We start from the raw sequence: 16,518 nt of genomic DNA on the forward strand, positions 1-16,518 counted from the left end.
TGGGAGAGGTGACATCCTGCATGCGGCATTATAAGGGAGGGGTGTGTGTGACATCCTGCATGGGGCATTATAAGGGAGGGGGGTGTGACATCCTGCATGGAGCATTATAGGGGGGTGTGACATCCTGCATGGGGAACTATAAGGGAGGGGGAGAGGTGACATCCTACATGGGGCATTTTAAGGGAAAGGGTGTGTGTGACATTCTGCATGGGGCATTATAAAGGAGGGGGTGTGTGACATCCTGCATGGGGCATTATAAGGGAGGGGGTGTGTGTGACATTCTGCATTGGGCATTATAAGGGAGGGGGTGTGTGTGACATCCTGCATGGGCCATTATAACGGAGGAGGGATGTTTGACATCCTGCATGGGGCATTATAAGGGAGGGGGGAGTGACATCCTGCATGGGGCATTATAAGGGGGTGTGTGTAAGACATCCTGCATGGGGCATTATAAGGGAGGGGGGGACATCCTGCATGGGGCATAATAAGGGAGGGGGAGAGGTGACATTCTGCATGGGGCATTATAAGGGAGGGGGAGAGGTGACATCCTGCATGGGGCATTATAAGGGAGGGGTGTGTGTGACATCCTGCATGGGGCATTATAAGAGAGGGGGAGAGGTGACATCCTGCATGGGGCATAATAAGGGAGGGGGAGTGGCACCCTGCATGGGACATTATAAGGGAGGGGGGTGACATCTTGCATGGGGCATTATAAGGCAGTGTGTGTGACATCCTGCATGGGGCATTATAAGGGAGGGGGAGAGGTGACATCCTGCATGGGGCATTATGAGGGTGTGTGTGTGTGACATCCTGCATGGGGCATTATAAGGGAGGGGGAGAGGTGACATCCTGCATGGGGTATTATAAGGGAGGGGGTGACATCTTGCATGGGACATTATAAGGGGGGTGTGTGTGACATCCTACATGGGGCATTATAAGGAAGAGGGAGTGACATCCTGCATGGGGCATTATAAGGGAGAGGGGGGAGACATCCTGCATGGGGCATTATAAGGGAGGGGGGTGTGTGAAATCTTGCATGGGGCATTATAAGGGAGGGGGGTGACATCCTGCATGGAGCATTATAGGGGGGTGTGACATCCTGCATGGGGAACTATAAGGGAGGGGGAGAGGTGACATCCTACATGGGGCAATATAAGGGAGAGGGGGTGTGTGACATTCTGCATGGGGCATTATAAAGGAGGGGGTGTGTGACATCCTGCATGGGGCATTATAAGGGAGGAGGGGTGTGTGACATTCTGCATTGGGCATTATAAGGGAGGGTGTGTGTGTGACATCCTGCATGGGCCATTATAACGGAGGGGGGATGTTTGACATCCTGCATGGGGCATTATAAGGGAGGGGGGAGTGACATCCTGCATGGGGCATTATAAGGGGGTGTGTGTAAGACATCCTGCATGGGGCATTATAAGGGAGGGGGGGACATCCTGCATGGGGCATAATAAGGGAGGGGGAGAGGTGACATTCTGCATGGGGTATTATAAGGGAGGGGGAGAGGTGACATCCTGCATGGGGCATTATAAGGGAGGGGGGTGTGTGACATCCTGCATGGGGCATTATAAGGGAGGGGGAGAGGTGACATCCTGCATGGGGCATAATAAGGGAGGGGGAGTGGCATCCTGCATGGGACATTATAAGGGAGGGGGGTGACATCTTGCATGGGGCATTATAAGGCAGTGTGTGTGTGACATCCTGCATGGGGCATTATAAGGGAGGGGGAGAGGTGACATCCTGCATGGGGCATTATGAGGGTGTGTGTGTGTGACATCCTTCATGGGGCATTATAAGGGAGGGGGAGAGGTGACATCCTGCATGGGGTATTATAAGGGAGGTGGGGTGACATCTTGCATGGGGCATTATAAGGGGGGTGTGTGTGACATCCTACATGGGGCATTATAAGGAAGAGGAGGTGACATCCTGCATGGGGCATTATAAGGGAGAGGGGGGAGACATCCTGCATGGGGCATTATAAGGGAGGGGGGTGTGTGACATCCTGCATGGGGCATTATAAGGGAGGGGGGTGTGTGACATCCTGCATTGGGCATTAAAAGGGAGGGGTTGTGTGTGACATCCTGCATGGGCCATTATAAGGGAGGGGGGATGTGTGATATCCTGCATGGGGCATTATAAGTGAAGGGGGGTGAAATCCTGCATGGGGCATTATAAGTGGGGGTGTGTGTGACATCCTGCATGGGGCATGATAAGGGAGGGGGTGTGTGACATCCTGCATGGGGCATTATAAGGGAGGGGAGAGGTGACATCCTGCATGGGGCATTATAAGGGAGTGGGAGAGGTGACATCCTGCATGCGGCATTATAAGGGAGTGGTGTGTGTGACATCCTGCATGGGGCATTATAAGGGAGGGGGGGTGTGACATCCTGCATGGAGCATTATAGGGGGGTGTGACATCCTGCATGGGGAACTATAAGGGAGGGGGAGAGGTGACATCCTACATGGGGCATTTTAAGGGAAAGGGTGTGTGTGACATTCTGCATGGGGCATTATAAAGGAGGGGGTGTGTGACATCCTGCATGGGGCATTATAAGGGAGGGGGTGTGTGTGACATTCTGCATTGGGCATTATAAGGGAGGGGGTGTGTGTGACATCCTGCATGGGCCATTATAACGGAGGAGGGATGTTTGACATCCTGCATGGGGCATTATAAGGGAGGGGGGAGTGACATCCTGCATGGGGCATTATAAGGGGGTGTGTGTAAGACATCCTGCATGGGGCATTATAAGGGAGGGGGGGACATCCTGCATGGGGCATAATAAGGGAGGGGGAGAGGTGACATTCTGCATGGGGCATTATAAGGGAGGGGGAGAGGTGACATCCTGCATGGGGCATTATAAGGGAGGGGTGTGTGTGACATCCTGCATGGGGCATTATAAGAGAGGGGGAGAGGTGACATCCTGCATGGGGCATAATAAGGGAGGGGGAGTGGCACCCTGCATGGGACATTATAAGGGAGGGGGGTGACATCTTGCATGGGGCATTATAAGGCAGTGTGTGTGACATCCTGCATGGGGCATTATAAGGGAGGGGGAGAGGTGACATCCTGCATGGGGCATTATGAGGGTGTGTGTGTGTGACATCCTGCATGGGGCATTATAAGGGAGGGGGAGAGGTGACATCCTGCATGGGGTATTATAAGGGAGGGGGTGACATCTTGCATGGGACATTATAAGGGGGGTGTGTGTGACATCCTACATGGGGCATTATAAGGAAGAGGGAGTGACATCCTGCATGGGGCATTATAAGGGAGAGGGGGGAGACATCCTGCATGGGGCATTATAAGGGAGGGGGGTGTGTGAAATCTTGCATGGGGCATTATAAGGGAGGGGGGTGTGTGATATCCTGCATGGGGCATTATAAGGGAGGGGGGAAATGACATCCTGCATGGGGCATTATAAGGCAGGGTGGTGTCTGACATCCTGCATGGGGCATTATAAGGGAGGGGGTGTGTGTGACATCCTGCATAGGGCATTATAAGGGGGGTAGGTGACATCCTGCATGGGGCATTATATGGGGGGGAGAGGTGACATTCTGCATGGGGCATTATAAGGGAGGGGGGTGACATCCTGCATGGGGCATTATAAGAGAGAGGGGGGTGACATCCTGCATGCGGCATTATAAGGGAGGGGGGTGTGTGACATCCTGCATGGGGTATTATAAAGGAGGGGGGGTGTGACACCCTGCATGGGGCATTATAAGAGAGGGGTGTGTGTGTGACATCCTGCATAGGGCATTATAAAGGAGGGGGAGAGGTGACATCCTGCAAGGGGCATTATAAGGGAGGGGGATTAACATCCTGCATGGGGCATTATAAGGGAGGGGGGTGTCTGACATCCTGCATGAGGCATTATAAGGGAGGGGAGTGTGTGTGACATCCTGCATGGGGCATTATAAGGGAGAGTAGGTGATATCCTGCATGGGGCATTATATGGGGGAGAGAGTTGACATCCTGCATGGGGCATTATAAGGCAGGGGGGGTGACATCCTGCATGGGGCATTATAAGGGAGGGGGGTGTGACATCCTGCATGGGGCATTATAAGGGAGGGGGGGTGTGATATACTGCATGGGGCATTATAAGAGAGGGGGGTGATATCCTGCATAGGGCATCATAAGGGAGGGGGGTGTGTGACATCCTGCATGGGGCATTATAAGGGAGGGTGTGTGTGTGACATCCTGCATGGGGCATTATAAGGGAGGGGGGGTGTGACATCCTGCATGGGGTATTATAAGGGAGGGGGGTGTGTGACATCCTGCATGGGGCATTATAAGGGAGGGGGAGAGGTGACATCCTGCATGGGGCAATATAAGGGAGGAGGAGAGGTGACATCCTGCATGGGGCATTATAAGGGAGGGGGGTGTGTGACATCCTGCATGGGGCATTATAAGGAAGGGGGGGTGTGTGACATCCTGCATGGGGCATTGTAAGGGAGGGGGAGAGGAGACATCCTGCATGGGGCATTATAAGGGAGGGGGGTGACATCCTGCATGGGGCATTATAAGGGGGTGTGTGTGTGACATCCTGCATGGGGCATTATAAGGGAGGGGGAGAGGTGACATCCTGCATGGGGCATTATAAGGGAGGGGGGGTGACATCCCGCATGGGGCATTATAAGGGAGGGGAGTGTCTGACATCAAGCATGGGGCATTATAAGGGAGGGGGGTGACATCCTGCATGGGGCATTATAAGGGGAGGTGTGACATCCTGCATAGGGCATTATAAGGGAGGGGGAGAGGTGACATCCTGCATGGGGCATTATAAGGGAGGGGGAATGACATCCTGCATGGGGCATTATAAGGGAGGGGGGTGTCTGACATCCTGCATGAGGCATTCTAAGGGAGGGGTGTGTGTGTGACATCCTGAATGGGGCATTATAAGGGAGAGTAGGTGATATCCTGCATGGGGCATTATATGGGGGATAGAGTTGACATCCTGCATGGGTGCATTATAAGGCATGGGGGGGTGACATCCTGCATGGGGCATTATAAGGGAGGGGGGTGTGACATCCTGCATGGGGCATTATAAGGGAGGGGGGTGTGTGACATCCTGCATGGGGCATTATAAGGGAGTGGGGTGACATCTTGCATAGGGCATCATAAAGGAGGGGGGGTGTGACATCCTGCATGGGGCATTATAAGGGAGGGGGGGTGACATCCTGCATGGGGCATTATAAGGGGGGTGTGTGACATCCTGCATGGGGTATTATAAGGGAGGGGGGTGTGTGACATCCTGCATGGGGCATTATCAGGGAGGGGGAGAGGTGACATCCTGCATGAGGCAATATAAGGGAGGAGGAGAGGTGACATCCTGCATGGGGCATTATAACGGAGGGGGTGTGTGACATCCTGCATGTGGCATTATAAGGGAGGGGGGGTGTGTGACATCCTGCATGGGGCATTACAAGGGAGGGGGAGAGGTGACATCCTGCATGGGGCATTATAAGGAAGGGGGGGTGACATCCTGCATGGGGCATTATAAGGGTGTGTGTGTGTGACATCCTGCATGGGGCATTATAAGGGAGGGGGAGTGGTGAAATCCTGCATGGGGCATTATAAGGGAGGGGGGGTGACATCCTGCATGGGACATTATAAGGGAGGGGTGTGTCTGACATCCTGCATGGGGCAATATAAGGGAGGGGGGTAACATCTTGCATGGGGCATTATAAGGGGTGTGTGTGAGACATCCTGCATATGGCATTATAAGGGAGGGGGAGAGGTGACATCCTGCATGGGGCATTATAAGGGAGGGGGGGTGACATCCTGCATGGGGCATTATAAGGGAGGGGGGTGTCTAACATCCTGCATGGGGCATTATAAGGGAGAGGGGGTGTGAAATCCTGCATGGGGCATTATAAGGGGGGGGTAGGTGACATCCTGCATGGGGCATTATATGGGGGGGAGAGGTAACATTCTGCATAGGGCATTATAAGGGAGGGGGGTGACATCCTGCATGGGGCATTATAAGGGAGAGGTGGGGTGACATCCTGCATGGGGCATTATAAGGGAGGGGGTGTGTGACATCCTGCATGGGGCATTATAATGGAGGGGGTGTGTGTGACATCCTGCATGGGGCATTATAATTGAGTGGGGGTGACATCCTGCATAGGGCAATATAAGGGAGGGGGAGAGGTGATATCCTGCATAGGGCATTATAAGGGAGGGGGGACATTCGGCATGGGGCATTATAAGGGAAGGGGGTGTGACATCCTGCATGGGGCATTGTAAGGGAGGGGGGTGTGTGTGACATCCTGCATGGGGCATTATAAGGGGGGTAGGTGACATCCTGCATGGGGCATTATGTGAGGGAGAGATGTGACATCCTGTATGGGGTATTAAAAGGGAGGGGGGTGTGACATCCTGCATGGGGCATTATAAGGGAGGGGGAGAGCTGACATCCTGCATGGGGCATTATAAGGGAGGGGGGGTGACATCCTGCATGGGGCATTATAAGGGAGGGGAGTGTGTGACATCCTGCATGGGGCATTATAAGGGTGGTGTGTGTGACATCCTGCATGGGGCATTATAAGGGAGGGGGAGAGGTGACATCCTGCATGGGGCATTATAAGGGAGGGGGAGAGGTGACATCCTGCATGGGGCATTATAAGGGAGGGGGTGTGTGACATCCTGCATGGGGCATTATAAGGGAGGGGGTGTGTGTGACATCCTGCATGGGGCAATATAAGGGAGGGGGAGAGGTGACATCCTGCATGGGGCATTATAAGGGAGGGGGGGTGACATCCTGCATGGGGCATTATAAGGGGGGGGTGTGTGACATCCTGCATGGGGCATTATAAGGGAGGGGGAGAGGTGACATCCTGCATGGTGCATTATAAGGGATGGGGGGTGACATCCTGCATGGGGCATTATAAGGAAGTGGTGTGTGTGACATCCTGCATGTGGCATTATAAGGGAGTGGGTGTGTGTGACATCCTGCATGAGGCATTATATGGGGGGGTAGGTGACATCCTGCATGGGGCTTTATATGGGGGAGAGGTGACATCCTGCATGGGGCATTATAAGGGAGGGGGGAGACATCCTGCATGGGTCATTGTAAGGGCGGGGGGGTGTGACATCCTGCATGGGGCATTATAAGGGAGGGGGGTATGTGTTTCATCCTGCACGGGGCATTATAAGGGAGGGGGTGTGTGTGACATCCTGCATGGGGCATTATAAGGGAGGGGGGGTGACATACTGCATGGGGCATTGTAAGGGAGGGGGTGTGTGTGTCACATCCTGCATGGCTATTATAAGGGAGGGAGGGGGGTGTGTGACATCCTGCATGGGGCATTATAAGGGAGGGGGAGAGGTGACATCCTGCATGGGGCAATATAAGGGAGGAGGAGAGGTGACATCCTGCATGGGGCATTATAAGGGAGGGGGTGTGTGACATCCTGCATGGGTCATTATAAGGGAGGGGGGTGTGTGACATCCTGCATGGGGCATTACAAGGGAGGGGGAGAGGTGACATCCTGCATGGGGCATTATAAGGGAGGGGGGGTGACATCCTGCATGGGGCATTATAAGGGAGGGGTGTGTCTGACATCCTGCATGGGGCAATATAAGGGAGGGGGGTGACATACTGCATGGGGCATTATAAGGGGTGTGTGTGAGACATCCTGCATGGGGCATTATAAGGGAGGGGGAGAGGTGACATCCTGCATGGGGCATTATAAGGGAGGGGGGGTGACATCCTGCATGGGGCATTATAAGGGAGGGGTGTGTCTGACATCCTGCATGGGGCAATATAAGGGAGGGGGGTGACATACTGCATGGGGCATTATAAGGGGTGTGTGTGAGACATCCTGCATAGGGCATTATAAGGGAGGGGGAGAGGTGACATCCTGCATGGGGCATTATAAGGGAGGGGGGGTGACATCCTGCATGGGGCATTATAATGGAGGGGGGTGTCTAACATCCTGCATGGGGCATTATAAGGAAGAGGGGGTGTGAAATCCTGCATGGGGCATTATAAGGGGGGGCAGGTGACATCCTGCATGGGGCATTATATGGGGGGGAGTGGTAACATCCTCCATAGGGCATTATAAGGGAGGGGGGTGACATCCTGCATGGGGCATTATAAGGGAGAGGGGGGGTGACATCCTGCATGGGGCATTATAAGGGAGGGGGTGTGTGAAATCCTGCATGGGGCATTATAAGGGAGGGTAGGTGACATCATGCATGGGGCATTATATGGGGGGGAGCGGTAACATCCTGCATAGGGCATTATAAGGGAGGGGGGTGACATCCTGCATGGGGCATTATAAGGGAGAGGGGGGGTGACATCCTGCATGGGGCATTATAAGGGAGGGGGTGTGTGACATCCTGCATGGGGCATTATAATGGAGGGGGTGTGTGTGACATCCTGCATGGGGCATTATAAGGGAGTGGGGGTGACATCCTGCATAGGGCATTATAAGGGGAGGGTGTGACATCTTGCATAGGGCATTATAAGGGAGGGGGAGAGGTGATATCCTGCATAGTGCATTATAAGGGAGGGGGGGGACATTCGGCATGGGGCATTATAAGGGAAGGGGGTGTGACATCCTGCATGGGGCATTGTAAGGGAGGGGGGTGTGTAACATCCTGCATGGGGCATTATAAGGGGGGTAGGTGACATCCTGCATGGGGCATTATGTGAGGGCGAGAGGTGACATCCTGCATGGGGCATTATAAGGGAGGGGAGTGTGTGACATCCTGCATGGGGCATTATAAGGGGGGTGTGTGTGACATCCTGCATGGGGCATTATAAGGGAGGGGGAGAGGTGACATCCTGCATGGGGCATTATAAGGGAGGGGGAGAGGTGACATCCTGCATGGGGCATTATAAGGGAGGGGGTGTGTGACATCCTGCATGGGGCATTATAAGGGAGGGGGTGTGTGTGACATCCTGCATGGGGCATTATAAGGGAGGGGGAGAGGTGACATCCTGCATGGGACATTATAAGGGAGGGGGGTGACATCCTGCATGGGGCAATATAAGGGGGGGTGTGACATCCTGCATGGGGCATTATAAGGGAGGGGGAGAGGTGACATCCTGCATGGGGCATTATAAGGGAGGGGGGGTGACATCCTGCATTGGGCACTATAAGGAAGTGGTGTGTGTGACATCCTGCATGTGGCATTATAAGGGAGGGGGTGTGTGTGACATCCTGCATGGGGCATTATAAGGGGGGGTAGGTGACATCCTGCTTGGGGCTTTATATGGGGGGAGAGGTGACATCCTGCATGGGGCATTATAAGGGAGGGGGGTGACATCCTGCATGGGTCATTATAAGGGCGGGGGGGTGTGACATCCTGCATGGGGCATTATAAGGGAGGGGTGTATGTGTTTCACCCTGCACGGGGCATTATAAGGGAGGGGGTGTGTGTGACAACCTGCATGGGGCATTATAAGGGAGGGGGGGTGACATACTGCATGGGGCATTGTAAGGGAGGGGGTGTGTGTCACATCCTGCATGGGGCATTATAAGGGAGGGGGGTGTGTGTGACATCCTGCATGGGGCATTATAAGGGAGGGGGTGTGTGTGACATCCTGCATGGGGCATTATAAGGGAGGGGTGTGTGTAACTTCCTGCATGGGGCATTATAAGGGAGGGTGTGTGTGTGACATCCTGCATGGGGCATTATAAGGGGGGTGTGACATCCTGCATGGGGCAATATAAGGGAGGGGGGGTGACATCCTGCATGGGGCATTATGAGGGAGGGGGGTGTCTGACATCCTGCATGGGGCATTATAAGGGAGGGGGGTGTGTGTGACATCCTGCATGTGGCATTATAAGGGGGGGTAGGTGACATCCGGCAAGGGGCGTTATATGGGGGAGAGAGGTGACATCCTGCATGGGGCATTATAAGGGAGGGGGGGTGTGACATCCTGCATGGGGCATTATAAGGGAGGGGGTGTGTGACATTCTGCATGGGGCATTATAAGGGAGGGTGTGTGTGTGTGACATCCTGCATGGGGCATTATAAGGGAGGGGGTGTGTGACATCCTGCATGGGGCATTATAAGGGAGGGGGGGTAACATCCTGGATGGGGCATTATAAAGAGGGAGGTGTGTGACATCCTGCATCGGGCATTATAAGGGAGGGTGTGTGTGTGACATCCTGCATGGGGCATTATAAGGGGGGTGTGACATCCTGCATGGGGCATTATAAGGGAGGGGGGGTGACATCCTGCATGGGGCATTATGAGGGAGGGGGGTGTCTGACATCCTGCATGGGGCATTATAAGGGAGGGGGGTGTGTGTGACATCCTGCATGTGGCATTATAAGGGGGGTAGGTGACATCCTGCAAGGGGCGTTATATGGGGGAGAGAGGTGACATCCTGCATGGGGCATTATAAGGGAGGGGGGGTGTGACATCCTGCATGGGGCATTATAAGGGAGGGGGTGTGTGACATTCTGCATGGGGCATTATAAGGGAGGGTGTGTGTGTTTGACATCCTGCATGGGGCATTATAAGGGAGGGGGTGTGACATCCTGCATGGGGCATTATAAGGGAGGGGGGGTAACATCCTGGATGGGGCATTATAAAGAGGGGGGTGTGTGACATCCTGCATCGGGCATTATAAGGGAGGGGGTTGTGTGTGACATCCTGCATGGGGCATTAAAAGGGGGGTAGGTGACATCCTGCATGGGGCATTAAATGGGGAGGAGAGGTGACATCCTGCATGGGGCATTATAAGGGAGGGGGGGTGTGACATCCTGCATGGGGCATTATAAGGGAGGGGGTGTGTGACATCCTGCATGGGGCATTATAAGGGAGGGGGGGTGTGTGACATCCTGCATGGAGCATTATAAGGGATGGGGGGTGACATCCTGCATGGGGGCATTATAAGGGAGGGGGTGTGTGACATCCTACATGGGGCATTATAAGGAAGGGGGTGTGTGACATCCTGCATGGGGCATTATAAGGGGGGGTGTGTGACATCCTGCATGGGGTATTATAAGTGAGGGGGGTGTGTGACATCCTGCATGGGGCATTATAAGGGAGGGGGAGAGGTGACATCCTGCATGGGACATTATAAGGGAGGGGTTGAGGTGACATCCTGCATGGGGCATTATAAGAGAGGGGGTGTGTGACATTCTGAATGGGATATTATAAGGGAGGGGGGATCTGTGACATTCTGCATGGGGCATTATAAGGGAGGGGGTGTGTGACATCCCGCATGGGGCATTATAATGGAGGGGGTGTGTGTGACATCCTGCATGGGGCATTATAATTGAGTGGGGGTGACATCCTGCATAGGGCATTATAAGGGAGGGGGAGAGGTGATATCCTGCATAGGGCATTATAAGGGAGGGGGGACATTCGGCATGGGGCATTATAAGGGAAGGGGGTGTGACATCCTGCATGGGGCATTGTAAGGGAGGGGGGTGTGTGTGACATCCTGCATGGGGCATTATAAGGGGGGTAGGTGACATCCTGCATGGGGCATTATGTGAGGGAGAGATGTGACATCCTGTATGGGGTATTAAAAGGGAGGGGGGTGTGACATCCTGCATGGGGCATTATAAGTGAGGGGGAGAGGTGACATCCTGCATGGGGCATTATAAGGGAGGGGGGGTGACATCCTGCATGGGCATTATAAGGGAGGGGAGTGTGTGACATTCTGCATGGGGCATTATAAGGGTGGTGTGTGTGACATCCTGCATGGGGCATTATAAGGGAGGGGGAGAGGTGACATCCTGCATGGGGCATTATAAGGGAGGGGGAGAGGTGACATCCTGCATGGGGCATTATAAGGGAGGGGGTGTGTGACATCCTGCATGGGGCATTATAAGGGAAGGGGTGTGTATGACATCCTGCATGGGGCATTATAAGGGAGGGGGAGAGGTGACATCCTGCATGGGGCATTATAAGGGAGAAGGGGTTACATCCTGCATGGGGAATTATAAGGGAGGGGGTGTGTGACATCCTGCATGGGGCATTATAAGGGAGGGGGTGTGTATGACATCCTGCATGGGGCATTATAAGGGAGGGGGAGAGGTGACATCCTGCATGGTGCATTATAAGGGATGGGGGGTGACATCCTGCATGGGGCATTATAAGGAAATGGTGTGTGTGACATCCTGCATGTGGCATTATAAGGGAGTGGGTGTGTGTGACATCCTGCATGAGGCATTATAAGGGGGGGTAGGTGACATCCTGCATGGGGCTTTATATGGGGGGAGAGGTGACATCCTGCATGGGGCATTATAAGGGAGGGGGGAGACATCCTGCATGGGTCATTATAAGGGCGGGGGGGTGTGACATCCTGCATGGGGCATTATAAGGGAGGGGGGTATGTGTTTCATCCTGCACGGGGCATTATAAGGGAGGGGGTGTGTGTGACATCCTGCATGGGGCATTATAAGGGAGGGGGGGTGACATACTGCATGGGGCATTGTAAGGGAGGGGGTGTGTTATAAGGGAGGGGGTTGTGTGTGACATCCTGCATGGGGCATTAAAAGGGGGGTAGGTGACATCCTGCATGGGGCATTAAATGGGGAGGAGAGGTGACATCCTGCATGGGGCATTATAAGGGAGGGGGGGTGACATCCTGCATGGGGCATTATAAGGGAGGGGGTGTGTGACATCCTGCATGGGGCATTATAAGGGAGGGGGGTGTGTGACATCCTGCATGGAGCATTATAAGGGAGGGGGGGTGACATCCTGCATGGGGGCATTATAAGGGAGGGGGGGTGTGACATCCTACATGGGGCATTATAAGGGAGGGGGTGTGTGACATCCTGCATGGGGCATTATAAGGGGGGGGGTGTGACATCCTGCATGGGGTATTATAAGTGAGGGGGGTGTGTGACATCCTGCATGAGGCATTATAAGGGAGGGGGAGAGGTGACATCCTGCATGGGACATTATAAGGGAGGGGTTGAGGTGACAGCCTGCATGGGGCATTATAAGAGAGGGGGTGTGTGACATTCTGAATGGGGTATTATAAGGGAGGGGGGGTGACATCCTGCATAGGGCATTATAATTGAGTGGGGGTGACATCCTGCATAGGGCATTATAAGGGAGGGGGAGAGGTGATATCCTGCATAGGGCATTATAAGGGAGGGGGGACATTCGGCATGGGGCATTAAAAGGGAAGGGGGTGTGACATCCTGCATGGGGCATTGTAAGGGAGGGGAGTGTGTGTGACATCCTGCATGGAGCATTATAAGGGGGGTAGGTGACATCCTGCATGGGGCATTATGTGAGGGAGAGATGTGACATCCTGTATGGGGTATTAAAAGGGAGGGGGGTGTGACATCCTGCATGGGGCATTATAAGGGAGGGGGAGAGGTGATATCCTGCATGGGGCATTATAAGGGAGGGGGGGTGACATCCTGCATGGGGCATTATAAGGGAGGGGAGTGTGTGACATCCTGCATGGGGCATTATAAGGGTGGTGTGTGTGACATCCTGCATGGGGCATTATAAGGGAGGGGGAGAGGTGACATCCTGCATGGGTCATTATAAGGGAGGGGGAGAGGTGACATCCTGCATGGGGCATTATAAGGGAGGGGGTGTGTGACATCCTGCATGGGGCATTATAAGGGAGGGGGTGTGTGTGATATCCTGCATGGGCATTATAAGGGAGGGGGAGAGGTGACATCCTGCATGGGGCAATATAAGGGAGGGGGGGTGACATCCTGCATGGGGCATTATAAGGGGGGGGTGTGACATCCTGCATGGGGCATTATAAGGGAGGGGGAGAGGTGACATCCTGCATGGTGCATTATAAGAGATGGGGGGTGACATCCTGCATGGGGCATTATAAGGAAGTGGTGTGTGTGACATCCTGCATGTGGCATTATAAGGGAGTGGGTGTGTGTGACATCCTGCATGAGGCATTATAAGGGGGGGTAGGTGACATCCTGCATGGGGCTTTATATGGGGGGAGAGGTGACATCCTGCATGGGGCATTATAAGGGAGGGGGGAGACATCTTGCATGGGTCATTATAAGGGCGGGGGTGTGTGACATCCTGCATGGGGCATTATAAGGGAGGGGGGTATGTGTTTCATCCTGCACGGGGCATTATAAGGGAGGGGGTGTGTGTGACATCCTGCATGGGGCATTATAAGGGAGGGGGGGTGACATACTGCATGGGGCATTGTAAGGGAGGGGGTGTGTGTGTCACATCCTGCATGGGTATTATAAGGGAGGGGGGTGTGTGACATCCTGCATGGGGCATTATAAGGGAGGGGGAGAGGTGACATCCTGCATGGGGCAATATAAGGGAGGAGGAGAGGTGACATCCTGCATGGGGCATTATAAGGGAGGGGGTGTGTGACATCCTGCATGGGGCATTATAAGGGAGGGGGGTGTGTGACATCCTGCATGGGGCATTACAAGGGAGGGGGAGAGGAGACATCCTGCATGGGGCATTATAAGGAAGGGGGGGTGACATCCTGCATGGGGCATTATAAGGGTGTGTGTGTGTGACATCCTGCATGGGGCATTATAAGGGAGGGGGAGAGGTGACATCCTGCATGGGGCATTATAAGGGAGGGGGGGTGACATCCTGCATGGGGCATTATAAGGGAGGGGTGTGTCTGACATCCTGCATGGGGCAATATAAGGGAGGGGGGTGACATCCTGCATGGGGCATTATAAGGGGTGTGTGTGAGACATCCTGCATAGGGCATTATAAGGGAGGGGGAGAGGTGACATCCTGCATGGGGCATTATAAGGGAGGGGGGGTGACATCCTGCATGGGGCATTATAATGGAGGGGGGTGTCTAACATCCTGCATGGGGCATTATAAGGGAGAGGGGGTGTGAAATCCTGCATGGGGCATTATAAGGGGGGGTAGGTGACATCCTGCATGGGGCATTATATGGGGGGGAGAGGTAACATCCTCCATAGGGCATTATAAGGGAGGGGGGTGACATCCTGCATGGGGCATTATAAGGGAGAGGGGGGGTGACATCCTGCATGGGGCATTATAAGGGAGGGGGTGTGTGAAATCCTGCATGGGGCATTATAAGGGAGGGTAGGTGACATCATGCATGGGGCATTATATGGGGGGGAGCGGTAACATCCTGCATAGGGCATTATAAGGGAGGGGGGTGACATCCTGCATGGGGCATTATAAGGGAGAGGGGGGGTGACATCCTGCATGGGGCATTATAAGGGAGGGGGTGTGTGACATCCTGCATGGGGCATTATAATGGAGGGGGTGTGTGTGACATCCTGCATGGGGCATTATAAGGGAGTGGGGGTGACATCCTGCATAGGGCATTATAAGGGGAGGGTGTGACATCTTGCATAGGGCATTATAAGGGAGGGGGAGAGGTGATATCCTGCATAGTGCATTATAAGGGAGGGGGGGGACATTCGGCATGGGGCATTATAAGGGAAGGGGGTGTGACATCCTGCATGGGGCATTGTAAGGGAGGGGGGTGTGTGACATCCTGCATGGGGCATTATAAGGGGGGTAGGTGACATCCTGCATGGGGCATTATAAGGGAGGGGGAGAGGTGACATCCTGCATGGGGCATTATAAGGGAGGGGGAGAGGTGACATCCTGCATGGGGCATTATAAGGGAGGGGGTGTGTGACATCCTGCATGGGGCATTATAAGGGAGGGGGTGTGTGTGACATCCTGCATGGGGCATTATAAGGGAGGGGGGTGACATCCTGCATGGGGCAATATAAGGGGGGGTGTGACATCCTGCATGGGGCATTATAAGGGAGGGGGAGAGGTGACATCCTGCATGGGGCATTATAAGGGAGGGGGGGTGACATCCTGCATTGGGCATTATAAGGAAGTGGTGTGTGTGACATCCTGCATGTGGCATTATAAGGGAGGGGGTGTGTGTGACATCCTGCATGGGGCATTATAAGGGGGGGTAGGTGACATCCTGCTTGGGGCTTTATATGGGGGGAGAGGTGACATCCTGCATGGGGCATTATAAGGGAGGGGGGTGACATCCTGCATGGGTCATTATAAGGGCGGGGGGGTGTGACATCCTGCATGGGGCATTATAAGGGAGGGGTGTATGTGTTTCACCCTGCACGGGGCATTATAAGGGAGGGGGTGTGTGTGACATTCTGCATGGGGCATTATAAGGGAGGGGGGGTGACATACTGCATGGGGCATTGTAAGGGAGGGGGTGTGTGTCACATCCTGCATGGGGCATTATAAGGGAGGGGGGTGTGTTTGACATCCTGCATGGGGCATTATAAGGGAGGGGGTGTGTGTGACATCCTGCATGGGGCATTATAAGGGAGGGGTGTGTGTAACATCCTGCATGGGGCATTATAAGGGAGGGTGTGTGTGTGACATCCTGCATGGGGCATTATAAGGGGGGTGTGACATCCTGCATGGGGCATTATAAGGGAGGGGGGGTGACATCCTGCATGGGGCATTATGAGGGAGGGGGGTGTCTGACATCCTGCATGGGGCATTATAAGGGAGTGGGGTGTGTGTGACATCCTGCATGTGGCATTATAAGGGGGGGTAGGTGACATCCTGCAAGGGGCGTTATATGGGGGAGA

The sequence above is a fragment of the Phyllobates terribilis genome, unplaced genomic scaffold, assembly GCF_046119375.1.
Source record: "Phyllobates terribilis strain yellow unplaced genomic scaffold, ASM4611937v1 Scaffold_3__8_contigs__length_932513732, whole genome shotgun sequence".
NCBI lineage: Eukaryota > Metazoa > Chordata > Amphibia > Anura > Dendrobatidae > Phyllobates > Phyllobates terribilis.